We start from the raw sequence: 10254 nt of genomic DNA, 5'->3' as shown, positions 1-10254 counted from the left end.
AGAGCCACTTAAGTTTCCTCTGCAGCTTTTAGCCGCCTTCTCGGGAGGAGGCGGAGTGGGCACGACGGCACCCCTCGAACCAACCTGGGACCGGAACACAACGTGAAGGGGGTGTGAAACAGTGGAGAAGGGCCTGACATTTTGAATAATTTTGGAAAGCCGAGTGCTGCTGAGGGCGCCTTCCCTGCGAGGTGCCCGTGCGGCAGACAGACACGCACCTTACGCCCCGCTCGTCGGGCGGCGATCGGTCTTTAGTGGCCCCTGGGACCTTGTTGGCAATTCTTGTAAATCATGTAATTAAGTGTATTAGTCTCTGCAGGGGAAAGACGAGCAGCTAGGAGAGAATACACCCAGAGATTAAGCAGGAGTCGCATGGCTTTAGGTCTGATACACGAGGAGAAGAGAGTTCTGCTGCCTTCCGAGAATCACCGTATTAGCACAATTATTGGCAATATTTATACTACAGAGTGAGCTGAACCCCAGGAGGGTAACAGAGAGTGCGAGAGAGCGAAACTACTGTGGGAATATGTTTTACTGCTCAGATCCCATCAGTTCCGTTAGGTGTAAAGAAATTATAGCAAATTGTGCTGGAAACCCCTCCAGGGAAAACATACTTGTACGACAAAGATTTTGTCTTTTTGAGATGAAGTCAAAACATAGGTGTCAAATGAAACTCGTTTTAGGGGCGCTACCGTGTGTGTGTTTACTCGAGTAACTAGGGGGTGGGGGGGGTGGGGGGAGAAAAAAAGAAAATAACCAGCCGAAACCATGACATTTCAGTCGCAGTGAATCTGTGCCTGCAGAGAGTTTACAACTTCGTGGGGAAGAGCGAGGCGTCCTCCAGCCTCCCCTCGCTGCCCGCCCGGAGCCGGGGCTGCGGCAGCGCCGTCCCGCCGCAGGGCTGGCTGGCAGCGCTCTGCGCGCTTCGCCTTTCCAGGAGGGGCTTCCACCTCCAGAGCGCCTCGTGAACCTTAACTGAGTAATCCTGGCGTTTAGCTACGGAGCAGGTATCAAAGAATATAAAAACTCGGCTCTGTTATGACCTTTATTTATAGTCGACTTGCGATTTTTTTGTTTGTTTTTGTTTTGCTTTTTTTTTTTTTCCCAAGCGAACTTTTATTCACGAAGGTTTCCAGTGGTTCGCGTCCCAGTTTAAGGAAGCTGAGATTTGAGATGGAAAAGGAAAAAAAAATATGACCAAATAAAACAAAACATAAAAAAAATCCCCCCAAAACAACCAAACACAAACAAAACAACTCAGCGAAACACACAAACCTCCTATTACTTATTTGTATGTCATGGCAGTGCGTTTCCAAATAGGATCGGTTTCTTGAAAAAAAAAATTAACTGCTTAAATTCTCGAATTATTTCACTTGAACTAAAAGTTCCCAGGGTAGCTTTTTCTTATGGCATTTGAGAATCATCCCACTTCATCTCTCACCTGAATCTTGTCATCTGTGCCATCTTGAAGTGATCTGTGAACAATGCTGGTCCCTTGGACAGCCCAAGCTGGTCAATCAGGCAGAACAGACTATGCAAATGGAATGGAAAGGCGAAGCGATGAAGAACAGTGGCCCCCATTGTCTTGGGCATTTCAAAGCGAAGCCCAGCTGCAGCAGGCGTTGCTGTCTCGGACCCTTGGTTGCTACTCTAATGTCATCATTGCAAAACATCACATTTTGAAAACTCTACAGTCTGAATGCATGATCAGCCCTCCACAAAGATTTCACTTTGCCGTGACATCTTTCGAAGTCACAAAAAAAAAAAAAAGGTTAAAAAAAAAAGTGTGTGGGGAAAAAAAGGAAAAAAAGTACCACCACAACTGGGGCTGGGATCCCAGCCACACTGCCGGGTCACATCCCTCAATCCCACTCCCTCCACTCCTAACTGCAGTGCAGCTGACGCCTTTCGCAACCTTTTGGTGAACGCCTCGCTTTTCGTGTTGTTTTTAGCGTCGAATCGGATGATGATTTAAGTTGCATTTAACTTATTTTCTGTCGGGTCTCTTTCAGGCACTCTAATGAGCTAACGCCGGGGAAACGTCGCTGCGAGCAGGCAGTGAAGTATTTATTCACAATCGCTTCCAAAACTTCAGATACGCGCCGTTTTAAAAGAGTCAGGCAATGTCTTTGCGAGTGATTAAACCAGCAACTAAGCTGGGTATTTATGGGTCCGCTAGGAGTTTTTGTGAATACTCTGTTTCTTAATACACTCATGCAGTTGTCGCTCCTGAATATTGCTGCCAGCCCTGCTCCAGCTTCGCCTGCCGGCACTGGTCCCAAAGTTAGCTCTGCCATGAGAAACGAACTTTCAGCTCAGTAAAGCTGAGGGCTGTCAGATGATTAATGTGCATTTTCAAGAGACTAAATCATTGCCCGTGTTTCACTTATTGTTCCTTTTCATTTTCTTTTGTCTGTAGGTGACATTTGTGATCACCATGTGGTGAGCAGAGGAAACTCCCCTCTCTTCCACCCTCATGTCAGGAGCCTGTGCTCAAGGAGCAAAGGTCTGTGCCATCGATATCTAAAAATGCTGGGGGTTGTGTTTCCTCTTCCCAGTGTCTTATCTCGCAGGATTTAGTGAATCCAAAGCTTCCTCAAGGATAGTCTTGCTCCGGTGAGCCTATGGAGATGGATACTGCCCAGCCTCTGACACTGCCTACGACATAGATAGCAGTCACACACGGGAGTGATCACCCTCCAGTGCAGACTGTTTTGTGCTCATGCAGGGAGCAGAGAAGAAAGTTTTGTTGGTCTAAGAGAGCAAAGAAACTCTTAAACACATTCTTTGCAGGACCAAGAATAATTCAGTGCTTCTTTCCTGCCCCTTAGACTGGCTCTTTCCCTTTAGCTTGGTTAATGCATTCTGTAACAACATCACATAAATTACAAAGAAGCAAAGTATGGAATTATTTAAAACTAAATAATTATTCAAAATAATTACTCACTGTGATTTGATTGGCTTCCCAAAATTAAGGTTGCCACTTTCAGAATGCAGTGGTGGATAAGAAGGAAAAGATGTGAATAACAAAACCAAAGAGAGATGGAAGTGAATGGGGAAAATAAATTAATGCATAGGCCCAGTTTCATCTTCTGGCTGGAAGATCTTTCCCCTCGCCAGAGAATGTTTCCCAAGGATAACTACTATGTTAAAAGAAGGCCTGTTTTCAACTACAGCCTGTTTTCCAACTACAGCAGCCCCATGGTCAAAGAGTAATGCAAGAACTCAGACTGCTATCTGCCTCATACAAATATTTCAGTAGAGATGATATGCACTGTAAGCACCCTTTTCTGCAGGTATTTGTTCACCTAGCACCTCAAACTTTACCTCTTAAATAAATGGATTCCCCAAAATCTATGTTTTAGGAAGTGTTGGACATGCTTCAGATCTGGCTAAGTCACTTGCTGACTTGAATGCAGAAACCCAGAGGAAAAACAAACTTGTGCAGCCAGTGCCCACACAGAGGACAACAGCAAAGCACACAGCTGGGGCCAAAGGCCCTGTTACTGTAAGTGGGTGCATCTTCATCTGGCTCTCTGCTGGAGCACTTCCAGAAAGAGGTTGTGAAGGAGGAACTCCAAAGAGGAGCAACTTCTTGTCATGCCTCCCATGCAGGTGTTGCTGTGGGGCTGTGTAGAGGTGGGAGGCTCCTTTGTGGCCACCACAAATCCCAGCTGATGGTGAGATGGATGATGTCCTCCGGGAGTAGAACAAGAGTGGGAATCAGGAGCCCATAAAGTCATGTCAACACTTTCAACCCAGACATGCCCCTCTCCTACAAGAGGCCTCTTTTAAGCTGATGCTGCCAGCTGGACCTTACCCCTTCTCAGCAGCCTGCCAGAGAAAAGAGCCCAAAGTGGGTTAACTACCTCCACTGAGGCTTTTTGTCCCTTCATGGAACCAAACCAATTCCCATCACCCCAGGTTAATGACCTTGTCCCTACTGTGAGGGAAATGGCCCCAGATCTGCTCTTCAGGCAGGGTGCTCAGATAAGCAGAGGCTTATTATTTCTTACCTGCTTTCCCAGTGGCTTTCCAACTTTTTTCTGACTTTGGGCAGGGGGAATTAATTGAAAATAAGATCAGCTCCTCCCTTGAGAAGCTGAATTTTGCTTTTCTCTCAGAGCTGGAACTTCTGCCCCATCCCTCTACCAGCCCTAACCCTGGTACATTCAGCCACAGACATCTCTGCTCATGCACTGACCATATTTTTCATGTTTATTACCATCCAACCCAGTGTAGTGCCATCTGGCACACACACACACACTGGGGGAAGAAAACCATATATTCAGCAAATGGCACATACAGGGTTTAGGTCTTGTTTCATCTTGTTTTTCTTATTCTTCCAATTTCTGTTTAAAATTATGTGGAAAATATAGCCAAGGAATTCTCCATCATGAAAAATTATCAAAATTCCCAGTGATGAGATTAAAGGAAGAGACAAGAACCCCTTTCTGCTGAAATACAGGTTCTTCTTTTCCTCCTTCTGTTACAGTTCACCTCATGCTCAGATAAGGAACAGAATTACTTTAAAATGTTTCCATTAACTCTTTTTATTCAGGATTTTTTCTAGCCTTTTAAAGAATTATTTTACTGTAAGACATGTGTGAGTGACATATAACTAATCACACTCTTCCAAAACAGTAGAGAACTACAAGACATCCTGCAGTCACCAAAACCTTTGCTGTTTTTATTGCCACAATAAAAATTGATGCAAAATACATGTTCAAAGTAGATATAAAACCCCACACATATTATTTTCAGTGAAACTAGCACCTATTGCATTGCCATCTTAATTCAAAGAGAGTTTTGTAACAGAGTTGTACAATCAAAGCATATTTCTTCTCTGATAATTCATGCACTGTAAGATTACTAGTTGAGTTGCTCATGGAAAAAGTACCACACCATGTATTGTATTACTTGATTAATTTTCTTTCAAATTTTACTTTAATTTTAACTTTGGCTAATTACTCTATTGTGATCTAAGTCAGCAATCTCAAACTATCTATCAATGTAACTTTTGGAGAAACTCTTCACATGCATGATAATGATGAAATTTAAGTTCCTGTCAGTTATTATATAATGTCTACAGCATAGAAAAAGCAAACTTTCACTTCAGTTATTTTAATTCTATTTGCATGTGTAGCATTTTGTTTCTCCTACTTCATTTTTCAGGGTAGAATTCCGAACTATAAAAATACTACTAAAAACCTATTTGGGGTGTTTATTTGTTTTCTTTTTCTAAATTGAATTTTAGCTTTGATGAAAATGTGAAAGGAAATAGTTTTGGGGAGCAAATTGTCAGCTAGTCAGATTTCTTTGGAAAATCAAAGCACCTTGTTTTACAGGTACTGATGCAGACTGATAGAATTGTTCTCTGATCCTACTAAAATAGAGAAACACATTTCAGTGCAATTGACACAGCATCTGTATATTGAACTTGATCCGGGTCTCACATCTGGCTAAAATTCAAAATATCTTTTGCTCAAGCCCTGTTCCAACCCTGAGTGATGTCACTGTATATTGACTTCTGGTGGGCTGTAGTTCAAGGGTTTTTAACACCACTGTTCCTCGTGCCACTAGACTGAAAAAGGTTATTTTTGTTACATCTTTCTTTTCCTTTGAAACCAGATTAACTTGAAAAGAATTAGAAATGCCTGAACAGAGATGCTCAGTTACTTTTTATGGCAATACTTTTAATTTTAAATATTTCTTACAAATAAATGTAATTTGATAGCCACAAAAAAATTTACATTTTCTAGTATTTTCCACTAATTTTTGATTTTTTTGGTGAATCTCAATTTTACATGCATGCATTCATTGCCTTATTTCTAGCAACACAGCATTGAAATTTTTATGTAAATAACAGGTGAATAAAGAATCTATTGTAAAACACAATGTATGACAAATTCATTGAAACAAGCAAAATAATTTAAGTAATAGTTATTCAGTAAATGTCAGGAACGCAATCCCATACCTTCACTGATCAAGGCTTCTGTGTAACTTGGAAGAAAGTAATGAAGGAGGACTTTATATGCAGTAATATATGGAGCTTGTTCCAGTTGTTAAGCACGTAAATAGAAATTCAGCAAGTCTTACCAAAGAGGGTCATAAACAACCTCAACTGAAAATTCATATCTCTCTCTCTTTTGTACTGCAACAAGTACAGGTGGGGAAAAACAGATTTTTTTTTTTTCCTTTTTATGATGACTCAGATTAGCTGCTATTAAACCTAGCTTTGACTCTGAGAGCTGTAAAGCAAAGCAACCAGGACTTTGCTGCTCACTGTTAGAGATGGCTTTTCTTACAGACTGGTAGAGTTCCTTGTAAGTATCTCCAGCAAAAGAGGCGCAAAATAGAAATCAAAGTGGAAGAAGCAGACAGAATGCTACAAATAACAACACAGAATCCTTTTGTGTTGGTAAGAATCAATAGGCTATAAAGCAAACTTGAATCTACTCACCGTTTTTCTTCATCCTGTATGCACTGAACAGGTTAAATTATAAAACAATCTCATAATAAATGACCCTAGTTTTCAGAGTTTACAGTGTTTGCATAAATATTATGAATTTGAATATCCATGAGCAGTGTAGCTTGGTTGAATGATCTATAATCTATAAAATTGTATCGGTGTTCAGATGGTGGCAGAAAGGTCTTTCAATGTGCTGAAACTATCTTTTGGCACTTACATGGACTGAAATGGCTGAACAGACTTGCCACATTAAATTCCACCAGGGAAGATAACCTGTGGGAAAAGAAACCCCACCGTGATCAAACTTCCATGTAGTTTACCGTATTAGTGTTAGGTCATCATAAGTGGTGGGTAAGCGAAACAATGTTTTTCTCAGCCCTAAGTGCTTCTAAAATGTTACAGAATTTAAATGCTTGGAAATGTTTCCCAGCTCACCTACTCTCAACATCAACTTTAGCCCCTGATACCCTTATTTATTCCTCTAACTCTCCTGAAGTGGCCTTCAGAATTCATAAGCATGGATTTATCGTAAACTTCACTACTGCAGCTCCACTGTGCTTGTTTTGATCATTTCAGGACAAATGCGACAGTTTAAACTAATGGCTGAACATCTATTGTGTTAGTGCTGTTTCCTGGTTATCTGGTTATTATTTATTTCCTGCTTGTTCTATTGTTTCTTTCCTCATGAAGACTCCTGTTTGCTCTGATAAAATTCCTTATAACATGGCAGTGACACCAAGGGTTGGGTAAAAGGGCTCCTCTGAACGATAACACAAAGAGCTTATAAAGAATCCATCACAGCAGTCAGTAGTATAATGTAATTTATTTTCAGTAGGCATCCTCTTCACTACTGGATTAGTCACTTCGTTAATGAGCAAATGACCCATAACTCACAGGACTGGGAACTTTGTGTGCAGGTCTTGCCTTTACCAGATCAGATGAACTGCAGTCACTTAATATTACGGCTCCTTCCAATCTTTCTTGTGCATTCCATACATTAGGGGAGTTTCAGGTGGGTGAAAAATGCAGGATCCAGTGACAAAACAGACTTACATGGGATTTGTATTTTGTATTTTACTAGAAAGCATTAATAAAAATGCATCTTGCATCCAGAACTCATCATGATCCCATAAGCAGACAAGGAGCCAGTTTTAAAAAGCAAGCTTTGTACATACTAATACATTCAAAGTGCTATTTTCTACCACTATATACTAGGCATCTTTGGCATTTATTGTCCAGATTTCACTTCAGCATGACTTTAAAGAGAATTCATCAGGTCATTCTCTGAATGAATGCAGCTTGTCTCACTGTGCTAAGAGAAGTTGACACTGTGAAATATAAAAAATTTGTTTTGTCAGCAGAAGGAGAGTTTGTCAGTAAAAGGAGAGTTTACAGTTTCAGTAGAATCTAAAAGCATGTGAGATTTTGCTTTTAAATATATTTTTATCCCTTCCTTTAATTTCAAACATAGAAAATATATGTTTCAGAGCCCCATGGCATCCCACCTTAGAAAGGAAGGGAGGACCTGAGATTCATAGATGACTGGTCAGAGGGTCTGCAAAAACTGACCAAATTTTATTAGTAAATTATGCATGTGACCTAGAAATCGATATGTAAGTCCCTTATCTTATTGCATAAACACACAGTGGTGCATTTTGAATAATGGATAGGGTCAAAGAAAAGAGAAGGGGATTAAACAGAGAGAGAGAAAGAGAGGGAAGGGAAGAAAGGAAAAAAGAAAGATCACAAGTCCTGGCTCCATCACCCAGGGTCCTGAGAGGATGCTGCCTGGGCTCAACAGGGCCACGTTTTTGCAAAGTTTTCCCAGCTTGAAGCTGTTTCTCACTTTCTGCACAAACTAGTTATCATGGGCACTTCATTCTGCTGGACCTTTCTGGAAATGGGTAAGAGGGCTTTGGGGTCTTTTGTGGCCTTGATCCTCCCCTACTGGGTTGTCCTTGGTCAACAGGCCATGCCTGCTTCTCGACCTCATTCTTGCACTTGCTTGTGTGCTTTTCTCCAGGAATCAGAACAAGGGGATTTATCCAAGGACAGCGCTGCCCTACCTTCATCAGTTTCATTTCTCCAGCCACATCCTGTTCCTTCTCACAGACTGTTCTTACCAACAATCCTTGGTTGGCTCCACAGTTATCCAGATGTCAGTGTTTGAGACATACACATTGGCCCCTTATCTTCTGGGCTTTTTACAGGCCCAGAAATTTGAGCCCATGGCTCTATTAAAAACTCAGATTTTGGAACCACATTCAATCAAAAACTTATAACATTCAAAATTTTATGTTAGTGGATTACCCTATGTGATCAGGGAAGCAGAAATGGAAGCAGAAACACATTCTCTGTCTCATCTGGTAAAAATCAATGGTAAGATTTCTATATCCAGCATTATTTTTAATGTATAAAAGTTAGTTCTAGGATTAATTTTGTACCTTTTTAATCATTTAAACGAAATAATTTGCTAGAGAAAAAATAACTTTCAGCTTTGGTGATAGGGTTGAATCTCTTCTTCTGAAAGTACCCAAGTTCATCCCTAACTTTATACCTGAGAGATCACAGAAAATTTATCTGCCTGACACAATAAACCCCATGGTAATTAGAAGGATTCTAAGCCTTTATAAATATTCTAAACCTTTACCCACTTGCACATGAGGCCAGAAAGAAAAATTTTTCTCAAATCCTCAGTAAGACCTTGGACCAACTCCCACTGAAGTCAATTACACTCTTTTCTGTAGACCTGAAATCAGGCTGTACCTGCAATTCCCTTCTCTTGCTCTGCACCAGTGACAGCTTTGCACAAAACCTTGGACAAAATGTTGCCAGCGACTCTCTGGATAGAATTTAACTGAACAGTAAAATGGAATGATCAGCCCACTGCTCTTTTTGCATTACATTTTATTGATGTAGCAAATATCATAGGTGTTAGGTCTATGAATACCTCTGATCTTTCCTGAATTAATTCTGCTTTCAAATCAAAAGCCTGTGGTTAAAAAGAAGTATACTTTGGAAACGTGTTTTATTTGGAGAATTTTCGCAGATGAAAAATTCACCACAACTTTCAGTAGACAATTTCAATGGTTAATTGCTGTCACCATTTACCATTTGGACCTTTCTTTAAGCAAAAATTTGTCTAGCTGGAACTTCCAGATGCAGTGTAACATGAATAGCTTTTCCTGATAGACTGAAGGATCCTCTACAGCCATGAAACTACATTAAGTTCTTGTTAGAAGTATATTAGTCATAAAGGCATTAGAAATAACTAGGAACAACTGTAAAAACCCAGAAAGTGACATATCAGCTGTTAACTCAGGGCTAAAGCTTTAGGTAAGGACCTTAATGGGAAAATAAAAGGTGTTTGTGCCTTCAGCACTTACAGACATCAACTGCTTCACTGGGGTTTCTAGAGATGTAGTAGCCTGAAAAGATGTGCCATTTCAAAATCTAGAAACTTTCTCCTTTCATTTATTTGCAAGTGTGCTTTGATATCCTGAAATTTTGCATTTTGCTTTGGGTGAGGGCACTGTTCTTCAACTTCCTCTTGGAAGGTTGCCTAGTGTTTATGTCCAATGTCAAGAGCACTGCAGCAGCATGGTTGGAGGACTGATGTTGATGCAAAAAAAAAATACACTAAAGTTTGTAAAGCACTTTGCTTGGGGGTAAAAATAACACATTAAACTTAATCAAATTTGCATTTTCTCTGAGTAATTATTCTCTTATAATTCATACATGCTGTAAAATCTCCACTGCAACTGTTTAATGAAAATGTTGCA

The sequence above is a fragment of the Catharus ustulatus genome, chromosome 2 (assembly GCF_009819885.2).
Source record: "Catharus ustulatus isolate bCatUst1 chromosome 2, bCatUst1.pri.v2, whole genome shotgun sequence".
NCBI lineage: Eukaryota > Metazoa > Chordata > Aves > Passeriformes > Turdidae > Catharus > Catharus ustulatus.
Note: the sequence above shows the minus strand (reverse complement) of the source record.